We start from the raw sequence: 17,275 nt of genomic DNA on the forward strand, positions 1-17,275 counted from the left end.
GGATAAACTAAACCTAGTTAAATATCTTAAGATTTTATATAAAATATGAACGTTTGAAAGCGGTTTTATCGTACCTAAAATGCTTATTTTACACATTGAGACCTATTTTTAAGATTTTAGAGCCTAAAATTGCCTATTTATATTTGTTACGTATATATTTTTAAATTTTCGTGTAGCAGTGCAAGAGAAAGTTTTGCATCTCATGGGGTGGGTTTGGTTCAAATATCCTGTAGTAATAGTTTGGTTCTAAGAATGAAGAAATTCCTGGGAGGTGTCTAGTTTTGTTGAGCACTTGAGCAGACAGTAGGATTATGATGAATCGGTAGGAAGTAATTTCCTCTAAAGAAATCATCATGACAAATATTGCTAGATTTAAATATGCATCCATTGCTTCGGTAACATTAGGAATAATTTTTTGTTCGCTTATAAAATGGTTCTGTCTAAGAAAAGGCAAAGTTTCACAATATAAAATTAGAGAAAAACGTTGTTATGTATTGCACTGTCAATTAAAAATAATATGTTAAATGTAAATTAATTGGTAAATTAATTAATTTAAATATGAGCACTAATGTATTAGCAGTCTTAGAGCAATGAGGCAGATTAATTCATTAAAATTATGTACCGGTATTTATAATTTAAGACAACAAAAATAAAGTTTTTTTACCGCAATATTTTTTTACTGTTTTCGTCACTGTCTACCATACTGCTTAATACTCGCTAATTTTTATAGTTACTGTAGTTTGTCTGGATAGATATTACATTTTAGCTGCATAAAATAGTATTTTTGATGTTTTTAATTGCTTAAAATTGTATTTTTAGGTGCCTAAATCTATGTTTTTAGTGTCTACTTTGATAAATTCAGGGCCTATTTTAAGTGCCTAAAAGTTAGATTTTAAGGGCCATATTCATAGACATTCTTAGTGCGGGCTTCCGGTGGATGATCAGCGAACTAACGTTTTTCGTATTCATAAACCAGTGTTAGCGATATGATATGATATGAATCCCGTACAATTAACCAGTCGATAGCCGGGGCTAGTTTAGCACGCTCGTAGCGCGGGCTAGCGAAATGTATGAATAGCACCCTGTGTACCTAAAAATCCAAAGTCTAATGATAAAACAAATGGATGCAAGGGAAAGGTTTAGATAACCCTTACATTGTAAGTGCACAGTAGGGTGGCCCTTAATTTTGAACTTTCAATTTTTATTCAGAACACCCCTCAGAGTTTTCGCGTATAGTACAAATAAAAATCATGCGAAGTTTGAAGTCTATCCGACAAAGGTAACTGGTGGCTCATCTTTTCTGAAGATTAACAGAGGAGCAGCTTTGCCGAATATGGAGTTTTATTAGACTACAGTGTTAAGTTTATGACTTCAGTTTGTTTGTAATGGGTCTGTGGTTGGATTGTAACTATTGAATTGTACGGATTCCAAACACAATAGTAGAAATTCTCTGTTCACTCAACCGGAAATATCGTATTTAGATTAGTAAAAGTAGATGGAGGTAACATATTTCGCATAGTTCCGAGTGGGAACCTCCTCCCCCCCCTCTCGAGTGCCGACTTGGAAAATTTGTATTTAGTATTGCGTAGTTGCACTGTTGTACTGCTAAGATGGTGATGGAAAATGATGCGATTTAGTCATTATTGTGGTTGAAAAGTAATAGGAAATGAGAACAAGAGAGTGTGATTCTTACGATAAGATGAGAGGCAAATAGTGGGTGCATAATTGCCTTCTAATAGCCAGTTTTAAAAGTGTTGTTCTAAAATATGCGTAAAGTAATACTGAACTTGTCCCGCGTCGTGGCGTCGTGGTATAAGGCATCCTGCCTGGGACTCGCGTTACGGAATGCTCGCAGGTTCGAGTCCTCATGGGGGAAGAAATTTTCTCATGACATTTCGGCCAGTGTATGGGACCGGTGCCCACCTAGCATCGTGATGCACTTGGAGAGCTACGATAGGTAGCGAAATCTAGTTACGCAAACCAGCTATAACGGCTGGGGGGCTCATCGTGTTAACCACACGATACCTCCATTCTGGTTGGATGATCGTCTACTTCTGCTTCGGCATGTGGCCGTGAGGCCAGCAGCCGGCTGGTCGGTCTTGGCCCCACGTGGGCTGTAGCGCCACTGAACTTACGTTTTGGTTAGTAAACATCCGGTTATGAAAGAAGTGGATGTATTTTGGGAGAAAGCACGAATTTCCACAAGAATGTTTAACACAACGTTGAAAAACTAGAGGTATTGTACGTATGAAGAGTGGAAAGTGTCACAAAAGAGTTGTAAACGCAGATTTCAACTTCAATACGAGAGCAGGTATTTCTGGAAAAACTCGATCATCTGTGCGATGTTGGGCATGCGATGTTTCTCTTCAGATGATCGCCATTGAAGAAGACCGCCAATTTCTTCTAAGCCAAAGGAAAGAAAGGTAGACCAGGCTCAATGATAGGATAAGATCTACCAGGTAACAAAGCATACAAGTAGTAAAAATTTAACAAAAAGGTAAAGAACAGAATACTAATACATTACAAAAAAAAATAGCATAACAAAATCGACACTAAACAACATGAAAATAATACCATAATAAAAAAAGAAAGTAAAATACATAACTAAAGGTTGGAATATAATCAAAGTAACTCGATTAGTACAAATAGTTAATAGGGAAAACGTAAGGAAGAATACAACAAATGGAATGTAATAAAATAATAATAAAAAAGAAGAAAAAATACGAAAATTAAATAAAATCCACAGTAAAAAGGGTATGATAATAAATTCATCTGATGATCAAGAGAACAAAAAAGGGGGGAAAGGAAGGAAAAAATATATATATTACAAAACTATCGCAGAGATAAGGGTTTATAATTGAAAGGCATCTGAATTGAAAAATTGCAATTTTAGTTTATTTTTGAAATTAGATAATGTCCGACAGTCTCTGACATGTTGTGGTAGAGAGTTCCAGAGATGAGCTGCAGAGACGGTGAAAGATGAAGAGCAGGAGGATGTTCTGTGTTTAGGAATGGAGAGTGTGATATGGTGTTGTGAGCGAGTACTATTGCGTGATATGAGGAAAATGTTGAAAACGAGAAGCTAAGTAGCTAGGGTTAGAATTCTGAAGAATATTGAAGAGTAACGTGAGAGAGTGAATAGTTCTTCGCTCTTTGAGACGGACCCAGGACAGCATATTTAGTGAAAGTGTGATACGGTGAGATCTACGGACTTTGCAAATAAATCGAACACATATCGAAATCATAGTAGTAAACATAAATTTTAACGTTTCGATGAACTAAACAAAGTAAAATATCGTAGTCTATTTTGAACGAGGAAAAAGTAGTATTATTTTATTCGACAAAATAATCAGTGGACGCTTTTGTTCATTAGAATAAAAAGAACGGCCACCAATGTTGAAAACCTGAAATCTCATGAAGTATAAATTACCTTATTTGAGTTGTAAATCTTTCAACATTGCACCGTGATACGAAGGGGGTCATAGTGGAATGCAGTAAACAGAATCCCATCTAAGTTGCATAATGCAGAGTGTGTATAAAATATCCTGAATATTTGTCAAGATAGCTTGACGCTGCCTTACATAATGTACGGCCATCTGCTGCTGTCGGATCCCTAAGTGCGCGATGTTGTGCTTACGTTCACTTGCTGCTACATTTTTATGACTGACGGCAGATGCGTGTAGCTATCGGTAATGAACTGATACTGTGGACAATTTTATTTACTCATTACACAAAACATTGAGAAAGTACTGAGATAAATCGGACGTAGACCGGCAGGCGCCGACTCGTCAAAGGTGATAAGGTTTGTTTCCAAGCAGGTCTTGGGGGGTGAAGCAACTTTACGACTGATTTTATTCTATTACTTCGTTTCTCATCGATAATTTCTCGAGTTTTCATAATCATATAATATATTTATTACATTACAGTTCACAGAAAAAGTATATACATATAATCATATAAAATCTTACATTACTTACTTACTTACTGGCTTTTAAGGAACCCGGAGGTTCATTCCCACCCTCACATAAGTCCGCCATTGGTCCCTATCCTGAGCAAGATTAATCCAGTCTCTACCATCATATCCCACCTCCCTCAAATCCATTTTAATATTATCTTCCCATCTACGTCCCGGCCTTCCCAAAGATCTTTTTCCCTCCGGCCTCCCAACTAACACTCTATATGCATTTCTGGATTCGCCCATACAAGCTACATGCCCTGCCCATCTCATACGTCTGGATTTAATGTTCCTAATTATGTCAGGTGAAGAATACAATGGGTGCAGTTCTGTGTTGTGTAACTTTCTCCATTCTCCTGTAACTTCATCCCTCTTAGCCCCAAATATTTTCCTCAAACACCCTTAACCTATGTTCCTCTCTCAAAGTGAGAGTCCAAGTTTCACAATCATAAAGAACAATCGGTAATATAACTGTTTTATAAATTCTAACTTTCAGATTTTTTGACAACAGATCGATGATAAAAGCTTCTCAACCGAATAATAACAGGCATTTCCCATATTTATTCTGTGTTTAATTTCCTCCCGAGTATCATTTATATTTGTTACTGTTGCTCCTAGGTATTTGAATTTTTCCACCTCTTCAAAAGATAAATTTCCAATTTTTGTATTTCCATTTCGTAAAATATTCTGGTCACGAGACATAATCATATACTTTGTCTTTTCGGGATTTACTTCGAAACCTGTCTTTTCGGGATTTACTTCAAAACCTATCTCTTTACTTGCTTCAAGTAAAATTCCCGTATTTTCCCTAATCTTACATTACACACTTTATAATTTTACACATAGATATACCTTTTTTTAAAATACAATTTCTACAACTTAAATACTTAACATAAGACGTTTTTTTTTTTGCTTTATGTTGCACTTCGTCTAGTTATATGCAAGACTTAACTTACTTATACTTATATAGTTCGTATAAGCTCTCTGTCGTTGGTAAGCCTTCATTTCTTAATTTTATTTCATAGTATTCTTTTGTCGTACCTTCAAAACTATCAAATTTAGAAATAAAAATATAGCTAAATAGTTTCTAACCAAGTCAAAAATTTTATTATCGTTGAGTCTAGAAAATGCATAGCTGGCAAAATTGAATTTACTTGTTAACTCAGTAACTTTACTTTCATTTAATAATTGCTTCCTTTTATTTTTTATTTTAGCAATTTTCTCCGGTATTTTAGTTTCAGTGTATTTGTTCATTATTAAGAGATGCTGGCTTTCCTCCAATTTCTCCATACTGCAACACTTGATACTTTCTTCCATGTATAATTCTACATCTATAACACAAAAACAAGCATATAAACATATTTGTCTAATTATTACTTTTTTCATTCAATTCTAGTTATTTCATTTATTTTCATTCTATTTTTTAGCCAAAATATATATAGACCTAATTACTTTTGCAACTTTGTGTTATTATTATTCATAAGTTTTCTTATAGCTATTTCTTTATTCATTTGTAGGAACTTTTCATTTATAAATTTCATCCATATAACTTTTGTATGTTGACATTCAAGAACAATATGAATGTCATCTTCTCTTTGTCCACATAATGGCACATGCCTTGAGGTATATTACCTCTATTATTTCTCGAGTTTACCCATCACCGTACATTCTCTGAATAACCGTCGGCTAGCTGACTTGCTTTTCAAGGTCGAACTCGGATGGATCCATGATGTTCACAATGGTACATTGTACGGCAATATGCCATAGGTGTTCCGAGCGGCATTCGTGAATCCGATGCTGATAGAAGGGCCATCCTATCTCAGCTTTGCTAAGGCCAGGGGTGTATTCCACAAAAGTATGTTCTTGTACACTACAAGTATTCTAGTAAATAGTACAAATACTAGAGTTGATGTTTAGTCAACTGTTTGAAGACAGGTCTGAACCTCATAATTAATACCAATAAGGACTCACTCCTGAGGCAACTAGGGCAGGAGGTAGTGGGGTAGGGTGGCCACTTCCTTTTCCCCTCCATTGCATGCATCGCCGATTAGCTATATGTTACACTAATCAGACTTCAGACGTACCGGTATCCAATAATTGTTCTTCCTCTGACACATATCGTCAATTGAGATGTACTGCCTGATAATAGATAAACATATCAGCCAGAATCTCGATCAGAGGAAGTACGGAGTTTGTTCCACAAATACATAGTTTTCTACAGTTATGCTTTACCACTCCATACTTACAAATTTTACCAGTGTTCTACAAAAGTACTAGTACAATACATGTAATTTACCAGTATATTGTCAAGTATTCTTTACCAAAGAAAGGAAACTAATACATACATGTAGACCTACTATAGAGGATTCCACGTTAAGAAAAAAGCATTGAGCTATATGGAGCTATTCCATCAATTGACTAATTGCCATAGAAATGTCTACCTACCACATAACTTCTACAATGCATTAGGCAAGGCCCATAATACCAATGCTTTTTTCTTAATGTGAAATCCTCTATAGTGTTATTTAAATATATTTTATTTCATAACATTACGATATATTTTGATAAATATGTGGTCTACAATACTTATTCTTGGTTCTATTTCCTTCATACGAAACAAACAATTTCTTTTTCTTTGGCGCCATTTTAATAATTTTGCATTGTTTGCAATTTCGTAACAATTAAGTTTGGCAGATGAAGATCTTTATTAGCGGCATCTGTTGGGTAATATGGGAAACTATCGCGAAGCATATGAGGGGATCGCGGATAATTAATTAGGAAGTAATTTTTCATTATGAAAGAAGTAAACTAAAATGAATAATATTGCAGGATTGCGAAATTCATAGAAATATCACAGCAGATGGCCCTACTACGAATCTTTGCTGTGTAACCTACCTTAAAAATACATTACGATTAAGGAGACAAACTTAACCTAATTCGATGAATGAAATACGATGATAAACAGCTTTTTCATGTTATGACGTAGTCTGTTTGTTGGTGTGTGTGTGTGTTTTTTTTTCACATTCCAAATGGGTAAATACCCGGTGGCAGTAGTAACTAATTACACTCAATAATGACAATTAATAATAAACACAATTAATAATAAATACAATTAACAATAAATTAATAATAATACTAATAATAATTAATGCTAATAATAAATAATAACAATAGTATAATTACATTAACAAACAGAATCCTAAATTAAATGAAGCACGATCACTTAAAATAACATTTAAAGTAAATCTAATTTGTAACTTAACCCTAAGTTCGAACTAAAACCCACGTGTATGATATGTTCATATACCTGCACAAGTACCTTTCAGCACTACACTCATTTCGCTGTCAACTCACTCACTGCACTGGAACTGCGACACATTTCACTGACACTTCAAAAACATTTCACTGTTCAATTACTTTGCTCTACACTAGAAACTATAAAACTTCACTGACACAAACACACTTCACTGACACAACACATTTCACTGACACAACACACTTCTTCACTGATACAACACTTCAAATAACAAAACATGAATTACACCCTTTAAATAGTGTGCATAATATACTAACGTCTATTAGTAAAGTCTTTAAGCCTATTTTTAAATACATTTTTGGTTATTGGTAAAGTCTTTAGTAAGTCTTCAGGTAAAGCATTCCAGTCCCTGATAGTACGATTGAGAAAAGAAAACTTTCTACTGTCCGTCCTCTGGCTTCTTTCCCTCAATTTATGTGAGTGGTCGTTCCTTGAAGAGTAATTTGGCGGCTGCAACCTATTTTTTATTTTCCTCCAGGCAGGTTCACCTCTGTATGTCACTATAGGCTATGTCACTTATAACTATTCGCTGGTAATGTACAAGACACTTTAATTCTTCTATGGAACAGAAGATACAACTCCAAACTTTACTACACTTTCATCAAGAAATTGTAATGTACAACACCATACCTTTGTGGGATAAGCCCCAGTGTTCAGAGCCCTAAGCCCTTAAGTCCTACATCAGCATCGGGGTCCCTTACTACCTCAGAGACTTCACTTAACCTATTTTATATGCAGATGTTAGATGAAATGAGAGGGGGCGAAGTGTTGGTGGAGTGAAAGAGAAAACGGATAGGCCTATACCTAGAGAAAAATCACCTGCAACGTTTGCTTTGTCCACCAGAGATTCAATCACAGCCATACCAGAGATTCAATCCGGACCGCCTGGATTGAAGATTGTTGTATTGGCTTGAGTCACAAACGTGAATACCTATGTAGTTTGGAAGTAAATTTTATTTAGTGAAACTTACCACTAGCGGCCACCTCCGGCTATTAATATATCGTGGTCTTTGACAAGGTTCTAAGTAACATTTGTAACCACTCTTCATAATACTGTCTAGCTTATAAATACATTTCAGCACAATTTGTTGAAAAATGAACGAACTAGCAATATGATAGAGTTCTATCTGATGACAACTTTTGAAAATATTTATTTTGACAAAGTTCTAACTGCAAGCTGCTACTATTCTCCCGCAAAGATCCAGGAATTTAATTCGTGTTATGCACAGCAAAGCATGATATCATATTTTATTTGTAATTTTTATGGTGTATTGATAACATATGAGTAATGTGTTCAGATTATTCATAATTAATTGAAAACAAATATCAGTATACCGGTACTTTTCCCCCCATAAGAAACAGCTATCAGCATAATGAATGTGGGATATCAAAGTTCTGACGCTGTGTTCCGTGATGACTACCCTGATGATTACATTCCTCCTACTTCATCTGATAATGAAGATTATGAAGAAACGACTCCAAGAACGTAATTTCTTCAATTAGGTGACGTACTGTTCCACAGAATTATAATGTCAACAATAGCATTTCGATGGACAAAGATTTACACAATGAAGATGATTTTTATGTTAAATCCCTTCGTTTTCCATTTAGCCATTTTTTCACGTGTTCATAACATTTATACATCCCCATTACTTAACATATACATTTTTTATTCGTCAATAATAAATTTGATGACTACCTTCACTTCTAAGAAACTCCTTCTTAAACCTAATTTTTAATTCGGTAATTATTTGTTTAACTTAACAATATAATATAATATAAACAACATAAAATATATAAATACATTTAAATAATGCAAGCGACATTAAAATTATAATAGGTCTAGTAACAACAAAAAATACATATGTAATTATTAATTATAGAAATAACCAAGAAAATACACCAAAAAAGAAGGTACAGAAAGTAGTGTCTAATCTACAGTCATGGAAATGAAATATTCGAAATAGACATCCTCTACATATAACATCAAGTGAGATTGGTCTTTCATGTAGAGTGATATAATAGAGAACTGATTGTTTTCACGAAATATAATTTTAATTTCTGTAATTTACTTAATGTCAATTGTTATCTAATTATAAATTAAAAGAGAATAATTTTTTTCAAAGTTTAAATGTTTTATGTAATGAATAATAATGTTTTAAGTAATGAATAGAAACAGAAAACAGTAGGAAACAGAAAACGGATGTAGATAAATTCTAAGTTTTAAATAGAACCATAAATGATTGGAATGACCTACCTGCAGCGGTCTTTGAGGGCTGTCCTTCCTTAAGGAGATTCAAGAATAACTTAAAAAGTTGTGTATAAAGTGTAAATTAAAATTAAGGTGTCATTTAACATTTAATTTTTAAGGTGACATTTATTTATTTAGCCTGACTAGTTACTCCCTTGGTTTGAATTGTAAATTATTTAAAAATAGGGTCTTAGACTAGAAATGCTTAGTTTAAATGTAGTTCTGTTTATAAGTATGCATAAGAGTGTAATTGTCTTATTTGAGCTGTTGTATCAGTGAAGCGTGGTGAGTCAGTGAAGTTATAGTTTTACAGTGCAGTGAATAGTTCTGATCAGTGATAATTTATAGTGTCAATGAAATGTGTTCTACATAGTGTCAGTGAAATGTGTCCTAAAGTGTCAGTGAGTGAGATGAGAGTAAAGTGAAAGATTATTATCAGTACCAATGTGAAACTTATGTAGGGCCTATTGTAAAATTAGGTTCACTTATTAATTAGGTTATTTTATGTAATATTATTAATTGTAATTATTGTGTATGTAATTGTATTGTGTATTGTAATTTTATTGTGTATTGTTTATATTGTGTATACTACTGCCACCGGATGCTTGCCCACTTGCAGTGTAAATAAATACATACATATAGTTTGACAAGTTCTATCAGCACTTAGAACCTTGTCTCACCCTGAAAATTCATTATGGAAGAACATAGTTCTAACTGCAAAATTAAATATTCTAAATTAAATGAAAAGTGGTCTAATTAGGCTACGGAAGTATGTAATTATAAGTTCAATGCTTTAAGATGCCATACGTAACATTTCATAAGTATAAGAAACTAAAGGCCGTATTCATAGACTTTCTTAGCGCGGGCTTCCGGTGGATGATCAGCGAACTAACGTTTCGTATTCATAAACCACTGTTAGCGATATGATATGATATGATATAAATCCTGTACAAGTAACCAGTCGATAGTCGGGGCTAGTTTAGCACGCTCGTAGCGCGGGCTAGCGAAATGTCTATGAATAGCACCCCTAAATGTTCATATTAAAATACATTTAAACTTTGAAGCTTTGTATTTTAAAAGTATGGAAAAAGCAGTTAGAACCTTGTCAAACCAAAGCCACGATGTGTCGGCTATTGACAAGATAGTATCTGCTATTTGAAAAAGAACTAGCTCTAAAATATTGTTTGAAAAGTTCACAGCTGACTGCTTACCTCACGTCCATATGCTTCGGCGAATAATCATCCAATTAGTACGGGGATAACATATAGTGAACACAATGACATCCCACCAGCCGTTATGGCTGGTTTTCGAAACTGAATTTAGTGACCTAGCGTAGCTCCCCAAATTCATCACGAAGCTGAGTGGGCATCGGTCTCACACACTGGGCGAAATTTCATGAGAAAATTTCTTTCCCATGAAGATTCGAACCAGCGTTCACTTAGTAACGCGAGTTCAGGCACGATATCTTAAACTACGACGCGACGCGACGCTACGGAACGTGACAGAACGCTTTATTGCCAGAGATAATTTTCTCTTTAATTTCTTCTTCAATCGAATTATCTCCGTTCACCACTCAACCAAGATATTTAAAGAATTTAAGTTTGTTCTACATGTTCGTTATTTATAACTAGATTTTATAAATTGCTTTCATTACAGTTTAGCCTATGATTTATTTTATTGAACTGTTATTCAAAAGACATACAGAAATGAAATCATTTAATATGTACTTAAATAAGAAAACAAAATTTCGTTTCTTGCATTACGTATAAAATCCTAAATGTAAGAAATTTGACTTAATTTATAAATCCTAAGACATGTAGGGCTATGCCATTATGTTGCACAAATTCAATGATAGTGTTATTTATATATATTTAATAATTTGTAATTATAATTTTTCTGTTTTCGAAAAGCGGAATTTAAAAGTGATATACCTGCATCTTGAAATGCATTAGTAGTTATAATGAGACACTGTATGCCTACATATTCCATTCTTTATATTCAATCTTCGTAAGGCATTGTTTGTGTGGTAATTCATCCATGAGCAACATGAGTTTGCAACTAGCGTCCGGTGATTCTTTAAAGAAAAGGAACACGTCACTACTTGGTTTATCATCTGACCAAAGACGATAAAGATCTCTATTAAAATCGCAACAAAATTTATGAACAATTCGACGGGCCAATTCAAAAGGGAAACAACTCAAAATATAAAGTTTTGAGAAACCTGTATTTTAAAGCTTAATGTTGCTCTGAAATGTCCAATTACTCCAAATTCAGTTAATGATTTTATAAATACTGTAAGTTTAAAATAAGTGTGTGTTAATTGGATTTTTCTCAGCAATATGAAGCTTTAAAATGCAGTAATGGTAAAATTTTAAATTATGAGTTGTTTTCCTTTTGAACCGGTTCTTAGAATATACAGTTTGTAAGGGGGATAAGTGCCATTATTTTAACTGATGATTATTCAAGTCATAAGGAAGAAAAAATATCCTTACATTTTTTTTTCTAATTGCAATATTTAATTAATTATTAAAGTTTACAATAATAGACGTTTTGCAACGTTGCTGGATGGAGAAGAGGGGGTTTAGAAGTACACAGTACAGCTCAAGCGGGAAGGAGGGGATTTAGAAGTACACAGTACAGCTCAAGCGGGTGCAGACATACCGGTACAAAACACTCTGTTGTAATGCAGGAGCGACCATGACAATACTGTAGTTTACATAAAACGAGCACCAAATACAAACTTTCAGTCTCATTAATAGAACATTATAGTACATTTACATGTTATGTAACAATATTGCTTCATTTTTTAATTGTACGCCTAAATAATAAACAATAATGGTTTTATGCACAAAATCAGACGAACTTTTTTTCTAATGCAACATTTTAATCTCCCCCGCTTCCGTAAAGCAGTATCATTTTTAAACAAATTTCTAGTTGTGTGATTTTCGAAACGGGGTAAGAGGCTCCTAGTTTCTAAAAGTCGTTGAGAAACTGCTACAGAAGTTCGCCGATTTGGTAACCTTCTTTGAGGAAAACGTTGACGGTACATCCTTCTTGTCGCATTTCAATTACGACGACTTTCTCCATAAATTAATAATATATGCTATTCCTAAACTGTAAATAATATTGTAACTTGTTTATTGAATACCCTGCACTGAACTGTCATTTGCTTGGCAGTATACCTATGGACAGGGAGCTTGAACTCAGCTGACTCGTACTTACGTCGGTGCAGAGTATTGCCTGCTGACGTTGCCACGTCTCTCACTCCAAAGTATTAACAAATTTAAGCATGCAGTTTTATTTAATTTCACGAAAACGTAATAGAACACACAAATATTTATTTTAACTAATATTGACTCTTTGCTAGATATACCTACTGATGTGTTTTCGTAATTTTACTAACGATATAAGCAGTATAACGTAAATGAAATAAGAAAATAAATATTTTTTTTCTGGGAAAACTATCAAGTTTTGACCTTATGTTGTAGGGACATTTTTTGATCCTGTAGACCGTCTCCGACGACTGTGAAAAGGAAGGCACTTATACCCTTTATACCCTGTATATAAACTGTATACTAGTTTCTCTTAAGAACACGTGTTTTGGTTTATACTTAATATATTCCTTATATGCAGAGTGGAAGTGAAATAATCCTGCAGATTTCCAGAGCGAATACTAGCTCATGTTGTATGTAACAAAATAGTTTAATACCATATTGGTGAAAAATCTATAGTTTTCTCATAAAGAAAATATTTCCCCAAATGTTTATCACATCTTATTCGATAACTATTATGAGTAGGATCGTGATTTTTGTCCATATCGATAGGAAATTTAACAAAGAATCACTTATCTCTGGCGTATGCTATTTCAATAGCGTGGACGGTTTTCGTTTAAATTTAATTTAAAAACCACTAATTTGAAGCCGCTGACCGATGCGACCAGCTTGCAACATTATAGCCAGAAAGGAAGATGGGAGGTAGTTCACTAAGGCAGACAGGCCTGAGTTATTTAACTTCTTACATCTGTATTATGAGAAGAAAGAGCAGTGTGTCTTCTGCACAATATGCAGAAGACTTAGGGCCCTATTCATAGACATTCTTAGCGCGGGCTTTCGGTGGATGATCAGCGAACTAACGTTTTTAGTATTCATAAACCAGTGTTAGCGATATGATATGATATGAATCCTGTTTAGCACGCTCGTAGCGCGGGCTAGCGAAATGTCTATGAATAGCACCCTTAGCGTCTAAGCTATTGAGACGACGCGAAAGCTTTCTTTTCTGTGCGGAGTGTCGATCTGGTCAGGAAGGGTCCAATGTCGACTTAACTGCACGATTTATGTATATATTTATCTGTTATTTACGTCATATTACCATATTTTTTTGCAGTTTTTCAAGTGAATTTCGAAATGATGCTAGCAATAACCCAAATAGCCTGAATTTAACGTTATCTTGTGTATCAGTGCTCTGGTTTCCGATCATGCGCAGTGTCTTACATCTGAGACTTAGGAATAGTCCATCGTTTCATTCCTTTTTTTGGGGAACTGTACATTGTAGGCCTACAACATTCATATGACAGATGTGAAGTGAAAAGTAAATTAAGAAATAAAATTTGAATGTCCATGGAAAATCCCAGGCCTGACAGAACTCGAACCCGGATAGCCGGCTTACCGGATGAAGGTCTGACACGGCCAACAAGGTAGCAGTTACTGTTTTTCTCGATGTTCTCCCGTTTCCCTATATTAAGCACATACATTATTCCGTCAACACTTCTTCATTCGACACCATTCTCCGAACGCCGTCTGGCGAAGTACGCAAGGGGCTGGTCTAGGGACGAGTGGGGTTGCCTACTCGAAACCTGGGTACGCAGCGAACCTTAGTGTAGTCGGTCGGTGTGGGTTTGGGAATGAGCCTATATTGAGGGTTAGCGCAATAGATCGCTAGGTCATAGTGCCCCCTCCCGAAATTCCATTCCATTCCATTCCATTGGAGACTTGATCCGAACATTGATGCATGCTGTTTCTCATCACCTGTTCTATCCGAGCTAGTATATCGTCCCCTTCATTCTGTATACTCGAATTAAGTCGCCAACCTGCTACTGGCCGACCGTGTTCGATACTTGTTCACCATTCAGAGAACTTCTACCCCAATTGTAAACAGCTTGACAGACAATGTTTCAACATGATCATCATAAAACACGGGCAGCATTTATTTATTAATATTCTTTGCTGCTAGACCTTTAGCCCATAGCACAACGGAGCGCTGCTCGACAATGGTACATTCATACCATATTGCAACTGTTGCGTTTTTATTTTGCTTGTGCGTAAATCGATCACCTTAAAATCTGGTTAATACTGCCATCTAGCGGTGCAGGCGTCTCATTAAAAAAATGTAGTTCATTACTTCGATCTGTAACTTATTGAACCGCTTGTGTACTATCAGAACAACAGAAGAGAACCGATAGAATTTGCAGATATAGCTATAGCTATGTGATTTCCTTGTTTTGGCTTCACAGTTTCTTAGTTCTGTCCTGATGTAATTTATTGTTTGGATTTTCATCTGTTATTTGTGTAGAATTGTTCGGTATATAAACTGAATGTGAGAGAGAATAAGTACATACCCTGTTGGGGACGGGGGAATGGCGTTTTCGGATGGGGCTCCGAACGTCGAAAGTCTAAATTCAGTCTTGCTGTTGCATTGAATAATCACGAACGCTTTGTGTTCTGGTTTCTCTGTGTTATTTGGAAATTATCTACCTCCAGCGTGATGAATGACGTATCAGATTGTATCTGAGATAATGTCGCCGAAGCTTCTATTCTCGCATAGCAACAAACTGTGGTTTTCGTGCGTCTGATTCTTGGTTATATAATAAGTTTCACATACAATCCAAATATGAGGGCTTTTATTTTCCCACATACTCTCACATACAACCTCAAAAATCCCGATAGTACGTCAGTTAATTAGCGGAACAGTCTATTTGAAGGGTTTAGAGCCATAGTGAGTCAAGCGCCATTTATTAAAAACGGAGAAAGCAAGGATTAAAGTTAAGTGAATACCATAGTTTAATGAAGATTGACAATTCATTTAGTTTGAATGTATATACTTTATATTACTTGCTACGTGTTTCCATTGAATTATGGTGATAACTTCATTTTAACCCTTGTTTTCTACGGTTTTAGTAAATGACGCTTGGCCCACTATGGTTCTGAACCCTTAATTTGAAATATGCTGTGTAGGGCGGAGTTCAGGCTTATGAAATGGACTCGTGGTCCGAGGTGTAATCGGGAGTGGGTTTGAATCCTGCTAGGACTGACTGATCATCTGTTTTTTTTTTTCTTCGAGGTTTTCCCCAAAAGTCGAATGCCAGGCATTCTCACTGCGAATCTTCGGTCTCATATCGCCAAAATACTATTTCTTATTTGCCTTATTGCTAATTCCACCGACGCTAGATAAATGCGTAGTTAATAGAATATCATTAAACAGCCGACTAAAAATGAGTGTCTCGAAACTGACACACTCCTTTACTATAAGTCTTAGCATTTCGAAACAATTCAGTTTTTTTGTAGCGTTTCCAGTGCTGGCAATTAATTTTCCTGAAGACATACCTACATTATTTAATTTAATATGCACCTAAGTAGAAGAAGAATTTTCGTCTTCTCGATCATACAGAAAAAGCATGGTCTATGATCCCAAAATTAAGACCTTCCACTTCATTAATAAATTTTACAATTTAAGTAGATGTGTGTAGTTAATTCTTCACTACTTTATACAAGGTGGAAGTAGTAAAACTATGCAGATTTTAACAGCTTATTCTTTGGAAAGAATACAACAAAAAATTCCAATATCATATTAGTCCCAAATGAACACTTTTCTCAGGAATAAAATAACTTTCCCCAAATCTTAACACTGTTTTAGTCGATAAGTACTATCAGTACGATTCTGATTTTTACTTTCATCATTAGGTCCGCCGAGTTAGCTCTGTGGTAACGTGTCTGCCTCCAGGCTAGCCGGCCTGGGTTCGATTCCCGACGGAATATATCCACCTCGGGAATGGGAGAGATGGCGATGCACAACTTGTAATCACTAAATTGTGCACCAATATGCCTGGGTTAAATCCCAAAACTCTCCGCAGTGCATATGAAGGGAAGGCATATGTCACTGCTGATAGTGATTCGCCGTCGGATGGGACGTTAAGCCTGGCGGCACCCTTGGTGCTATTCGACAGGAGTAGGCTATGTGCCGACACTGAGTTTTCCCTTCTCCCTTCCTCAATATCATCATCCTCACCCATTCCCTACACTACACTTACACGAACACTTAACATATACTCACCCTAGTACACGACATAACTCTTCACAGTTACACATCATGCATAACGTGACCCGCCGAAGTGATGTGCAATTTGAAAATGGGTCACAGTCCTGCCATCTATCCGCAGTATGCGGAACCCGAATCACGCAAAGTGAAGTGGGTAGGCATTAGACACACACACAAACACACACACACAAACACACACACACTCTCTCTCTCTCTCTCTCTCTTTTTTCATTCATTAGAGAATGATTTATCCCATGTAGTTTTTCAATAAAATGGGCGGTTTTCTTGCAAATTAAGTAAAAAAAATTCACAGTGTCGTTATTTCCTGCTGTTAGGAAGTCTGGCAACCCTACTGCAGTGACTAAGAGATGGAATGCAAGTTTTAGATCTGAGTTCGTATTTGTAGGTGAGCCGGCGATGCGCTGCTGCCAAACTATGCAGA

The sequence above is a fragment of the Periplaneta americana genome, chromosome 3 (genome assembly GCF_040183065.1).
Source record: "Periplaneta americana isolate PAMFEO1 chromosome 3, P.americana_PAMFEO1_priV1, whole genome shotgun sequence".
NCBI classification, from domain to species: domain Eukaryota; kingdom Metazoa; phylum Arthropoda; class Insecta; order Blattodea; family Blattidae; genus Periplaneta; species Periplaneta americana.